Genomic DNA, 10,439 nt, shown 5'->3' with positions numbered 1-10,439 from the left:
CGTAAATTGTATAGTTTTACTCATTGTTGTAAATCATTCTACTTCTCGTGCATGTAAAATAAGTTGCATTTTCTTTTTTTCTTTTTTATGTCTGTTCTCTAAAAGTTCTTTTCTTTTCTTGTAATGTAATATTTTTGTTGTCGCTTGCTTGTATTTATAACAGCACATGTCAGTGTATTAATGTATTCTCGTTCCTAAAAAGAAACTCTATAAATTTTTAGCGTTACGGAAAAACGCGGGGAAAAGAATTACGTCCCCTTCTACTGTTTCAATCATCGTTAATAGCGACGTCGCCTCAGAACGAGGGCAAACGATGGAAACTGCAGTCGGCCGGTAAGTTTTTTCCTCCTTCTGAAATTTATTTAAAAATTGCTGTACCGGTCAATTCCTTTAAAAAATAGAACAGGTGAACTGTTTATGTTTGTGTTAACTAAACGAGACAGTGAAAAGTCCGTGCTGATTGTGAAAAAGCGTTGAATTTATTTCTGATTAATGAAATTTCCTAGGCTTTAAAAACTGCGTTCGTCGGACCTAGGATGAATCAACATGATCATGTTATTTCGTTCGATTAAGATTAAATACGTATACGTATGTTATACGTTTAAAAATATATTCTGGCGACTTGCCGTATTTCACAAGCCGCTTTTTATTTTCACACCCGTTTTGTCATGCAGAAATCGTTTCATGCTGTCAGGTATTTGAAGCAAAGCAAGATCTCGTGTTTCGTGTGCTTTTTGTATATAAATTTGCAAAATTTGTGTAGCTTTGGTTAAAATTAAAACACCGTGTTTGAGTAAGAAATAGGATTTGTAGGCTTTGGAAACTCGGAAAGATTTGAGTATCGCTTCTCGGCCTTTTGGCTAAGATCAAAGTGTAGTATCTGTTCTTATCAGCTTAATATCTGATACGTACCCCATGTGGGTACTTCGATATTAAACTGATTTTTGCAACTAGGTGAGATGTTAGGTGCTTGCACCGCTCTTGCCACGAGTTGGCCTGGTATTGCAGTACCTCCAGGATCGGCTCACTCCCCCTGTTTGGGGAGAAAATTAAAATAGAAAAATAGCTTTCCCTTCAATAGCCTGCGAAACAGCCCAGTAAAATATTCTCTAATGCTTTTCACTGAGCACTACATGTGTACTTTTTCTATATATCTTTCTTATTTAAGGAGTTTGCGTAAATTGTATAGTTTTACTCATTGTTGTAAATCATTCTACTTCTCGTGCATGTAAAATAAGTTGCATTTTCTTTTTTTTCTTTTTTATGTCTGTTCTCTAAAAAGTTCTTTTCTTTTCTTGTAATGTAATATTTTTGTTGTCGCTTGCTTGTATTTATAACAGCACATGTCAGTGTATTAATGTATTCTCGTTCCTAAAAAGAAACTCTATAAATTTTTAGCGTTACGGAAAAACGCGGGGAAAAGAATTACGTCCCCTTCTACTGTTTCAATCATCGTTAATAGCGACGTCGCCTCAGAACGAGGGCAAACGATGGAAACTGCAGTCGGCCGGTAAGTTTTTTCCTCCTTCTGAAATTTATTTAAAAATTGCTGTACCGGTCAATTCCTTTAAAAAATAGAACAGGTGAACTGTTTATGTTTGTGTTAACTAAACGAGACAGTGAAAAGTCCGTGCTGATTGTGAAAAAGCGTTGAATTTATTTTCTGATTAATGAAATTTCCTAGGCTTTAAAAACTGCGTTCGTCGGACCTAGGATGAATCAACATGATCATGTTATTTCGTTCGATTAAGATTAAATACGTATACGTATGTTATACGTTTAAAAATATATTCTGGCGACTTGCCGTATTTCACAAGCCGCTTTTTATTTTCACACCCGTTTTGTCATGCAGAAATCGTTTCATGCTGTCAGGTATTTGAAGCAAAGCAAGATCTCGTGTTTCGTGTGCTTTTTGTATATAAATTTGCAAAATTTGTGTAGCTTTGGTTAAAATTAAAACACCGTGTTTGAGTAAGAAATAGGATTTGTAGGCTTTGGAAACTCGGAAAGATTTGAGTATCGCTTCTCGGCCTTTTGGCTAAGATCAAAGTGTAGTATCTGTTCTTATCAGCTTAATATCTGATACGTACCCCATGTGGGTACTTCGATATTAAACTGATTTTTGCAACTAGGTGAGATGTTAGGTGCTTGCACCGCTCTTGCCACGAGTTGGCCTGGTATTGCAGTACCTCCAGGATCGGCTCACTCCCCCTGTTTGGGGAGAAAATTAAATAGAAAAATAGCTTTCCCTTCAATAGCCTGCGAAACAGCCCCAGTAAAATATTCTCTAATGCTTTTCACTGAGCACTACATGTGTACTTTTTCTATATATCTTTCTTATTTAAGGAGTTTGCGTAAATTGTATAGTTTTACTCATTGTTGTAAATCATTCTACTTCTCGTGCATGTAAAATAAGTTGCATTTTCTTTTTTTTCTTTTTTATGTCTGTTCTCTAAAAAGTTCTTTTCTTTTCTTGTAATGTAATATTTTTGTTGTCGCTTGCTTGTATTTATAACAGCACATGTCAGTGTATTAATGTATTCTCGTTCCTAAAAAGAAACTCTATAAATTTTTAGCGTTACGGAAAAACGCGGGGAAAAGAATTACGTCCCCTTCTACTGTTTCAATCATCGTTAATAGCGACGTCGCCTCAGAACGAGGGCAAACGATGGAAACTGCAGTCGGCCGGTAAGTTTTTTCCTCCTTCTGAAATTTATTTAAAATTGCTGTACCGGTCAATTCCTTTAAAAAATAGAACAGGTGAACTGTTTATGTTTGTGTTAACTAAACGAGACAGTGAAAAGTCCGTGCTGATTGTGAAAAAGCGTTGAATTTATTTTCTGATTAATGAAATTTCCTAGGCTTTAAAAACTGCGTTCGTCGGACCTAGGATGAATCAACATGATCATGTTATTTCGTTCGATTAAGATTAAATACGTATACGTATGTTATACGTTTAAAAATATATTCTGGCGACTTGCCGTATTTCACAAGCCGCTTTTATTTTCACACCCGTTTTGTCATGCAGAAATCGTTTCATGCTGTCAGGTATTTGAAGCAAAGCAAGATCTCGTGTTTCGTGTGCTTTTTGTATATAAATTTGCAAAATTTGTGTAGCTTTGGTTAAAATTAAAACACCGTGTTTGAGTAAGAAATAGGATTTGTAGGCTTTGGAAACTCGGAAAGATTTGAGTATCGCTTCTCGGCCTTTTGGCTAAGATCAAAGTGTAGTATCTGTTCTTATCAGCTTAATATCTGATACGTACCCCATGTGGGTACTTCGATATTAAACTGATTTTTGCAACTAGGTGAGATGTTAGGTGCTTGCACCGCTCTTGCCACGAGTTGGCCTGGTATTGCAGTACCTCCAGGATCGGCTCACTCCCCCTGTTTGGGGAGAAAATTAAAATAGAAAAATAGCTTTCCCTTCAATAGCCTGCGAAACAGCCCCAGTAAAATATTCTCTAATGCTTTTCACTGAGCACTACATGTGTACTTTTTCTATATATCTTTCTTATTTAAGGAGTTTGCGTAAATTGTATAGTTTTACTCATTGTTGTAAATCATTCTACTTCTCGTGCATGTAAAATAAGTTGCATTTTCTTTTTTTTCTTTTTTATGTCTGTTCTCTAAAAAGTTCTTTTCTTTTCTTGTAATGTAATATTTTTGTTGTCGCTTGCTTGTATTTATAACAGCACATGTCAGTGTATTAATGTATTCTCGTTCCTAAAAAGAAACTCTATAAATTTTTAGCGTTACGGAAAAACGCGGGGAAAAGAATTACGTCCCCTTCTACTGTTTCAATCATCGTTAATAGCGACGTCGCCTCAGAACGAGGGCAAACGATGGAAACTGCAGTCGGCCGGTAAGTTTTTTCCTCCTTCTGAAATTTATTTAAAAATTGCTGTACCGGTCAATTCCTTTAAAAAATAGAACAGGTGAACTGTTTATGTTTGTGTTAACTAAACGAGACAGTGAAAAGTCCGTGCTGATTGTGAAAAAGCGTTGAATTTATTTTCTGATTAATGAAATTTCCTAGGCTTTAAAAACTGCGTTCGTCGGACCTAGGATGAATCAACATGATCATGTTATTTCGTTCGATTAAGATTAAATACGTATACGTATGTTATACGTTTAAAAATATATTCTGGCGACTTGCCGTATTTCACAAGCCGCTTTTTATTTTCACACCCGTTTTGTCATGCAGAAATCGTTTCATGCTGTCAGGTATTTGAAGCAAAGCAAGATCTCGTGTTTCGTGTGCTTTTTGTATATAAATTTGCAAAATTTGTGTAGCTTTGGTTAAAATTAAAACACCGTGTTTGAGTAAGAAATAGGATTTGTAGGCTTTGGAAACTCGGAAAGATTTGAGTATCGCTTCTCGGCCTTTTGGCTAAGATCAAAGTGTAGTATCTGTTCTTATCAGCTTAATATCTGATACGTACCCCATGTGGGTACTTCGATATTAAACTGATTTTTGCAACTAGGTGAGATGTTAGGTGCTTGCACCGCTCTTGCCACGAGTTGGCCTGGTATTGCAGTACCTCCAGGATCGGCTCACTCCCCCTGTTTGGGGAGAAAATTAAAATAGAAAAATAGCTTTCCCTTCAATAGCCTGCGAAACAGCCCCAGTAAAATATTCTCTAATGCTTTTCACTGAGCACTACATGTGTACTTTTTCTATATATCTTTCTTATTTAAGGAGTTTGCGTAAATTGTATAGTTTTACTCATTGTTGTAAATCATTCTACTTCTCGTGCATGTAAAATAAGTTGCATTTTCTTTTTTTTCTTTTTTATGTCTGTTCTCTAAAAAGTTCTTTTCTTTTCTTGTAATGTAATATTTTTGTTGTCGCTTGCTTGTATTTATAACAGCACATGTCAGTGTATTAATGTATTCTCGTTCCTAAAAAGAAACTCTATAAATTTTTAGCGTTACGGAAAAACGCGGGGAAAAGAATTACGTCCCCTTCTACTGTTTCAATCATCGTTAATAGCGACGTCGCCTCAGAACGAGGGCAAACGATGGAAACTGCAGTCGGCCGGTAAGTTTTTTCCTCCTTCTGAAATTTATTTAAAAATTGCTGTACCGGTCAATTCCTTTAAAAAATAGAACAGGTGAACTGTTTATGTTTGTGTTAACTAAACGAGACAGTGAAAAGTCCGTGCTGATTGTGAAAAAGCGTTGAATTTATTTTCTGATTAATGAAATTTCCTAGGCTTTAAAAACTGCGTTCGTCGGACCTAGGATGAATCAACATGATCATGTTATTTCGTTCGATTAAGATTAAATACGTATACGTATGTTATACGTTTAAAAATATATTCTGGCGACTTGCCGTATTTCACAAGCCGCTTTTTATTTTCACACCCGTTTTGTCATGCAGAAATCGTTTCATGCTGTCAGGTATTTGAAGCAAAGCAAGATCTCGTGTTTCGTGTGCTTTTTGTATATAAATTTGCAAAATTTGTGTAGCTTTGGTTAAAATTAAAACACCGTGTTTGAGTAAGAAATAGGATTTGTAGGCTTTGGAAACTCGGAAAGATTTGAGTATCGCTTCTCGGCCTTTTGGCTAAGATCAAAGTGTAGTATCTGTTCTTATCAGCTTAATATCTGATACGTACCCCATGTGGGTACTTCGATATTAAACTGATTTTTGCAACTAGGTGAGATGTTAGGTGCTTGCACCGCTCTTGCCACGAGTTGGCCTGGTATTGCAGTACCTCCAGGATCGGCTCACTCCCCCTGTTTGGGGAGAAAATTAAAATAGAAAAATAGCTTTCCCTTCAATAGCCTGCGAAACAGCCCCAGTAAAATATTCTCTAATGCTTTTCACTGAGCACTACATGTGTACTTTTTCTATATATCTTTCTTATTTAAGGAGTTTGCGTAAATTGTATAGTTTTACTCATTGTTGTAAATCATTCTACTTCTCGTGCATGTAAAATAAGTTGCATTTTCTTTTTTTTCTTTTTTATGTCTGTTCTCTAAAAAGTTCTTTTCTTTTCTTGTAATGTAATATTTTTGTTGTCGCTTGCTTGTATTTATAACAGCACATGTCAGTGTATTAATGTATTCTCGTTCCTAAAAAGAAACTCTATAAATTTTTAGCGTTACGGAAAAACGCGGGGAAAAGAATTACGTCCCCTTCTACTGTTTCAATCATCGTTAATAGCGACGTCGCCTCAGAACGAGGGCAAACGATGGAAACTGCAGTCGGCCGGTAAGTTTTTTCCTCCTTCTGAAATTTATTTAAAAATTGCTGTACCGGTCAATTCCTTTAAAAAATAGAACAGGTGAACTGTTTATGTTTGTGTTAACTAAACGAGACAGTGAAAAGTCCGTGCTGATTGTGAAAAAGCGTTGAATTTATTTTCTGATTAATGAAATTTCCTAGGCTTTAAAAACTGCGTTCGTCGGACCTAGGATGAATCAACATGATCATGTTATTTCGTTCGATTAAGATTAAATACGTATACGTATGTTATACGTTTAAAAATATATTCTGGCGACTTGCCGTATTTCACAAGCCGCTTTTTATTTTCACACCCGTTTTGTCATGCAGAAATCGTTTCATGCTGTCAGGTATTTGAAGCAAAGCAAGATCTCGTGTTTCGTGTGCTTTTTGTATATAAATTTGCAAAATTTGTGTAGCTTTGGTTAAAATTAAAACACCGTGTTTGAGTAAGAAATAGGATTTGTAGGCTTTGGAAACTCGGAAAGATTTGAGTATCGCTTCTCGGCCTTTTGGCTAAGATCAAAGTGTAGTATCTGTTCTTATCAGCTTAATATCTGATACGTACCCCATGTGGGTACTTCGATATTAAACTGATTTTTGCAACTAGGTGAGATGTTAGGTGCTTGCACCGCTCTTGCCACGAGTTGGCCTGGTATTGCAGTACCTCCAGGATCGGCTCACTCCCCCTGTTTGGGGAGAAAATTAAAATAGAAAAATAGCTTTCCCTTCAATAGCCTGCGAAACAGCCCCAGTAAAATATTCTCTAATGCTTTTCACTGAGCACTACATGTGTACTTTTTCTATATATCTTTCTTATTTAAGGAGTTTGCGTAAATTGTATAGTTTTACTCATTGTTGTAAATCATTCTACTTCTCGTGCATGTAAAATAAGTTGCATTTTCTTTTTTTTCTTTTTTATGTCTGTTCTCTAAAAAGTTCTTTTCTTTTCTTGTAATGTAATATTTTTGTTGTCGCTTGCTTGTATTTATAACAGCACATGTCAGTGTATTAATGTATTCTCGTTCCTAAAAAGAAACTCTATAAATTTTTAGCGTTACGGAAAAACGCGGGGAAAAGAATTACGTCCCCTTCTACTGTTTCAATCATCGTTAATAGCGACGTCGCCTCAGAACGAGGGCAAACGATGGAAACTGCAGTCGGCCGGTAAGTTTTTTCCTCCTTCTGAAATTTATTTAAAAATTGCTGTACCGGTCAATTCCTTTAAAAAATAGAACAGGTGAACTGTTTATGTTTGTGTTAACTAAACGAGACAGTGAAAAGTCCGTGCTGATTGTGAAAAAGCGTTGAATTTATTTTCTGATTAATGAAATTTCCTAGGCTTTAAAAACTGCGTTCGTCGGACCTAGGATGAATCAACATGATCATGTTATTTCGTTCGATTAAGATTAAATACGTATACGTATGTTATACGTTTAAAAATATATTCTGGCGACTTGCCGTATTTCACAAGCCGCTTTTTATTTTCACACCCGTTTTGTCATGCAGAAATCGTTTCATGCTGTCAGGTATTTGAAGCAAAGCAAGATCTCGTGTTTCGTGTGCTTTTTGTATATAAATTTGCAAAATTTGTGTAGCTTTGGTTAAAATTAAAACACCGTGTTTGAGTAAGAAATAGGATTTGTAGGCTTTGGAAACTCGGAAAGATTTGAGTATCGCTTCTCGGCCTTTTGGCTAAGATCAAAGTGTAGTATCTGTTCTTATCAGCTTAATATCTGATACGTACCCCATGTGGGTACTTCGATATTAAACTGATTTTTGCAACTAGGTGAGATGTTAGGTGCTTGCACCGCTCTTGCCACGAGTTGGCCTGGTATTGCAGTACCTCCAGGATCGGCTCACTCCCCCTGTTTGGGGAGAAAATTAAAATAGAAAAATAGCTTTCCCTTCAATAGCCTGCGAAACAGCCCCAGTAAAATATTCTCTAATGCTTTTCACTGAGCACTACATGTGTACTTTTTCTATATATCTTTCTTATTTAAGGAGTTTGCGTAAATTGTATAGTTTTACTCATTGTTGTAAATCATTCTACTTCTCGTGCATGTAAAATAAGTTGCATTTTCTTTTTTTTCTTTTTTATGTCTGTTCTCTAAAAAGTTCTTTTCTTTTCTTGTAATGTAATATTTTTGTTGTCGCTTGCTTGTATTTATAACAGCACATGTCAGTGTATTAATGTATTCTCGTTCCTAAAAAGAAACTCTATAAATTTTTAGCGTTACGGAAAAACGCGGGGAAAAGAATTACGTCCCCTTCTACTGTTTCAATCATCGTTAATAGCGACGTCGCCTCAGAACGAGGGCAAACGATGGAAACTGCAGTCGGCCGGTAAGTTTTTTCCTCCTTCTGAAATTTATTTAAAAATTGCTGTACCGGTCAATTCCTTTAAAAAATAGAACAGGTGAACTGTTTATGTTTGTGTTAACTAAACGAGACAGTGAAAAGTCCGTGCTGATTGTGAAAAAGCGTTGAATTTATTTTCTGATTAATGAAATTTCCTAGGCTTTAAAAACTGCGTTCGTCGGACCTAGGATGAATCAACATGATCATGTTATTTCGTTCGATTAAGATTAAATACGTATACGTATGTTATACGTTTAAAAATATATTCTGGCGACTTGCCGTATTTCACAAGCCGCTTTTTATTTTCACACCCGTTTTGTCATGCAGAAATCGTTTCATGCTGTCAGGTATTTGAAGCAAAGCAAGATCTCGTGTTTCGTGTGCTTTTTGTATATAAATTTGCAAAATTTGTGTAGCTTTGGTTAAAATTAAAACACCGTGTTTGAGTAAGAAATAGGATTTGTAGGCTTTGGAAACTCGGAAAGATTTGAGTATCGCTTCTCGGCCTTTTGGCAAAGATTATAGCGAGTAGAAAGTTTAAAGTGTAAAGTTATTTTGTTAAAATGGAAAATGTGGATTATGATATTCTTAGACTAAGTGCAAAGTTTACGTTTTCGGATGGATCACCAGTGAACACACGTACCTGGATTCTTCGTATTTTAAAGAACTTAATTAATCCGGAAGCTATAGAAGGTATATTTAAAGTGGATATTGGTGGTACGTGGTATGCAACCTTTAGTGATGTTAATGTTGCTGACAAAGTTATAGGTTCAGACTTTACATCGTTGGATACTAAAGTCACCGTTAGTCGTGCAGACAAAAGTACAGTGTTGTTAAAGGTTCTGTGGCTTCCTTTGTGGATAAAGCGGAATACAGTTATATCTTATCTAGAACAGTTTGGCAAAGTTGTAAGTTGTGCTCATGAAAAGGAGACTTCAGAGGGAGTTAAGTTTTGTAATGGAAACATTAAAGTTACGTTGGAAATATCGGAACAGGATATTAAGTCGTTACCGTACCGTACAAAAGTGGCTGGGAAAGACTGTTTACTTACCGTTGTTGGTAGGGCACCGTTATGCCTTAAGTGTAATACTGTGGGACATATACGTAGGAACTGTCCGTTAGGCAAAAAGGAAACCGTACCGTTGGAAGAAGTCTCAATACCAGAGACACAAATCAGTGACATAAGTGATGAGATACCGTTAGTCATAGATGATACCATGGATAATTCCCCCGTTACATCAGATACCGTGGATATTACTTCCGTTACACCAGATACCGTGGTTACTTCCCCCGTTTTATCAGATACCGTGGATACCGATAAGTCCTCGTCAAGTTCCAAGTTTTGGTCTGACAGGGCTCCAGAACCGGAGGATCTTTCTGTAGATAAAACATTCACAGTTGTTAGTGGCAAAAAGAGAAAAGTAGCATCGGTCAAAAAGGAACATTGTCAACTTAGGTTTATTAGAAGGGACTCAGGCAAAGTTGAGCCGGCCGTAGGTCGCATAGATGAACATGATATGCTAGTATCGTTTATTTATAATGCTGGAGCTTTATATTACATAATAGGCGGAGAACCGGATAGGAAAAAACATAGACAGTTAATACAAGACAGTTTTAAGGATTCAAAGAAATTTAAAAATTATGAGGTTGAAGTAAGTCCTTCTTATTTTTTATATAAAGATTAACTTTAAAATGTATTATTACATGTTGTTTTGAAAACAGTTCAGTTAAATATTTAAAGGTATAAGTAACTATCGTGGCACACATGACAATGCATTATGGACTTTAGTGGGTTGTGTGTGTACGATATTGATTTTGTTGTTTAAAAGTAATCACTTATAAA

General features: G+C 36.0%; 7 non-coding genes across 7 annotated transcripts; all 7 read left to right on the top strand.

Moving 5' to 3' along the window:
* The first annotated feature begins 840 nt into the window (after positions 1–840).
* Positions 841–1,033, top strand: LOC139506833 (U2 spliceosomal RNA). Its single transcript, XR_011660397.1, has one exon. It is a non-coding gene; the product is annotated as a U2 spliceosomal RNA (small nuclear RNA).
* Positions 1,034–2,018: 985 nt separating this feature from the next.
* On the top strand, positions 2,019–2,211 carry LOC139506831 (U2 spliceosomal RNA). The gene has a single exon (XR_011660395.1). It is a non-coding gene; the product is annotated as a U2 spliceosomal RNA (small nuclear RNA).
* Positions 2,212–3,194: 983 nt separating this feature from the next.
* On the top strand, positions 3,195–3,387 carry LOC139506830 (U2 spliceosomal RNA). The gene has a single exon (XR_011660394.1). It is a non-coding gene; the product is annotated as a U2 spliceosomal RNA (small nuclear RNA).
* Positions 3,388–4,373: 986 nt separating this feature from the next.
* LOC139506829 (U2 spliceosomal RNA) lies at positions 4,374–4,566 on the top strand. The gene has a single exon (XR_011660393.1). It is a non-coding gene; the product is annotated as a U2 spliceosomal RNA (small nuclear RNA).
* A 986-nt stretch (positions 4,567–5,552) lies between these two features.
* Positions 5,553–5,745, top strand: LOC139506828 (U2 spliceosomal RNA). The gene has a single exon (XR_011660392.1). It is a non-coding gene; the product is annotated as a U2 spliceosomal RNA (small nuclear RNA).
* Positions 5,746–6,731: 986 nt separating this feature from the next.
* LOC139506827 (U2 spliceosomal RNA) lies at positions 6,732–6,924 on the top strand. Its single transcript, XR_011660391.1, has one exon. It is a non-coding gene; the product is annotated as a U2 spliceosomal RNA (small nuclear RNA).
* Positions 6,925–7,910: 986 nt separating this feature from the next.
* On the top strand, positions 7,911–8,103 carry LOC139506826 (U2 spliceosomal RNA). The gene has a single exon (XR_011660390.1). It is a non-coding gene; the product is annotated as a U2 spliceosomal RNA (small nuclear RNA).
* Positions 8,104–10,439: the final 2,336 nt, after the last annotated feature.

The sequence above is a fragment of the Mytilus edulis genome, unplaced genomic scaffold (genome assembly GCF_963676685.1).
Source record: "Mytilus edulis unplaced genomic scaffold, xbMytEdul2.2 SCAFFOLD_259, whole genome shotgun sequence".
Taxonomy (NCBI): Eukaryota; Metazoa; Mollusca; class Bivalvia; order Mytilida; family Mytilidae; genus Mytilus; species Mytilus edulis.
The sequence above is the reverse complement of the archived record's forward strand: the minus strand, read 5'-3'. Positions and strand labels throughout refer to the sequence as shown.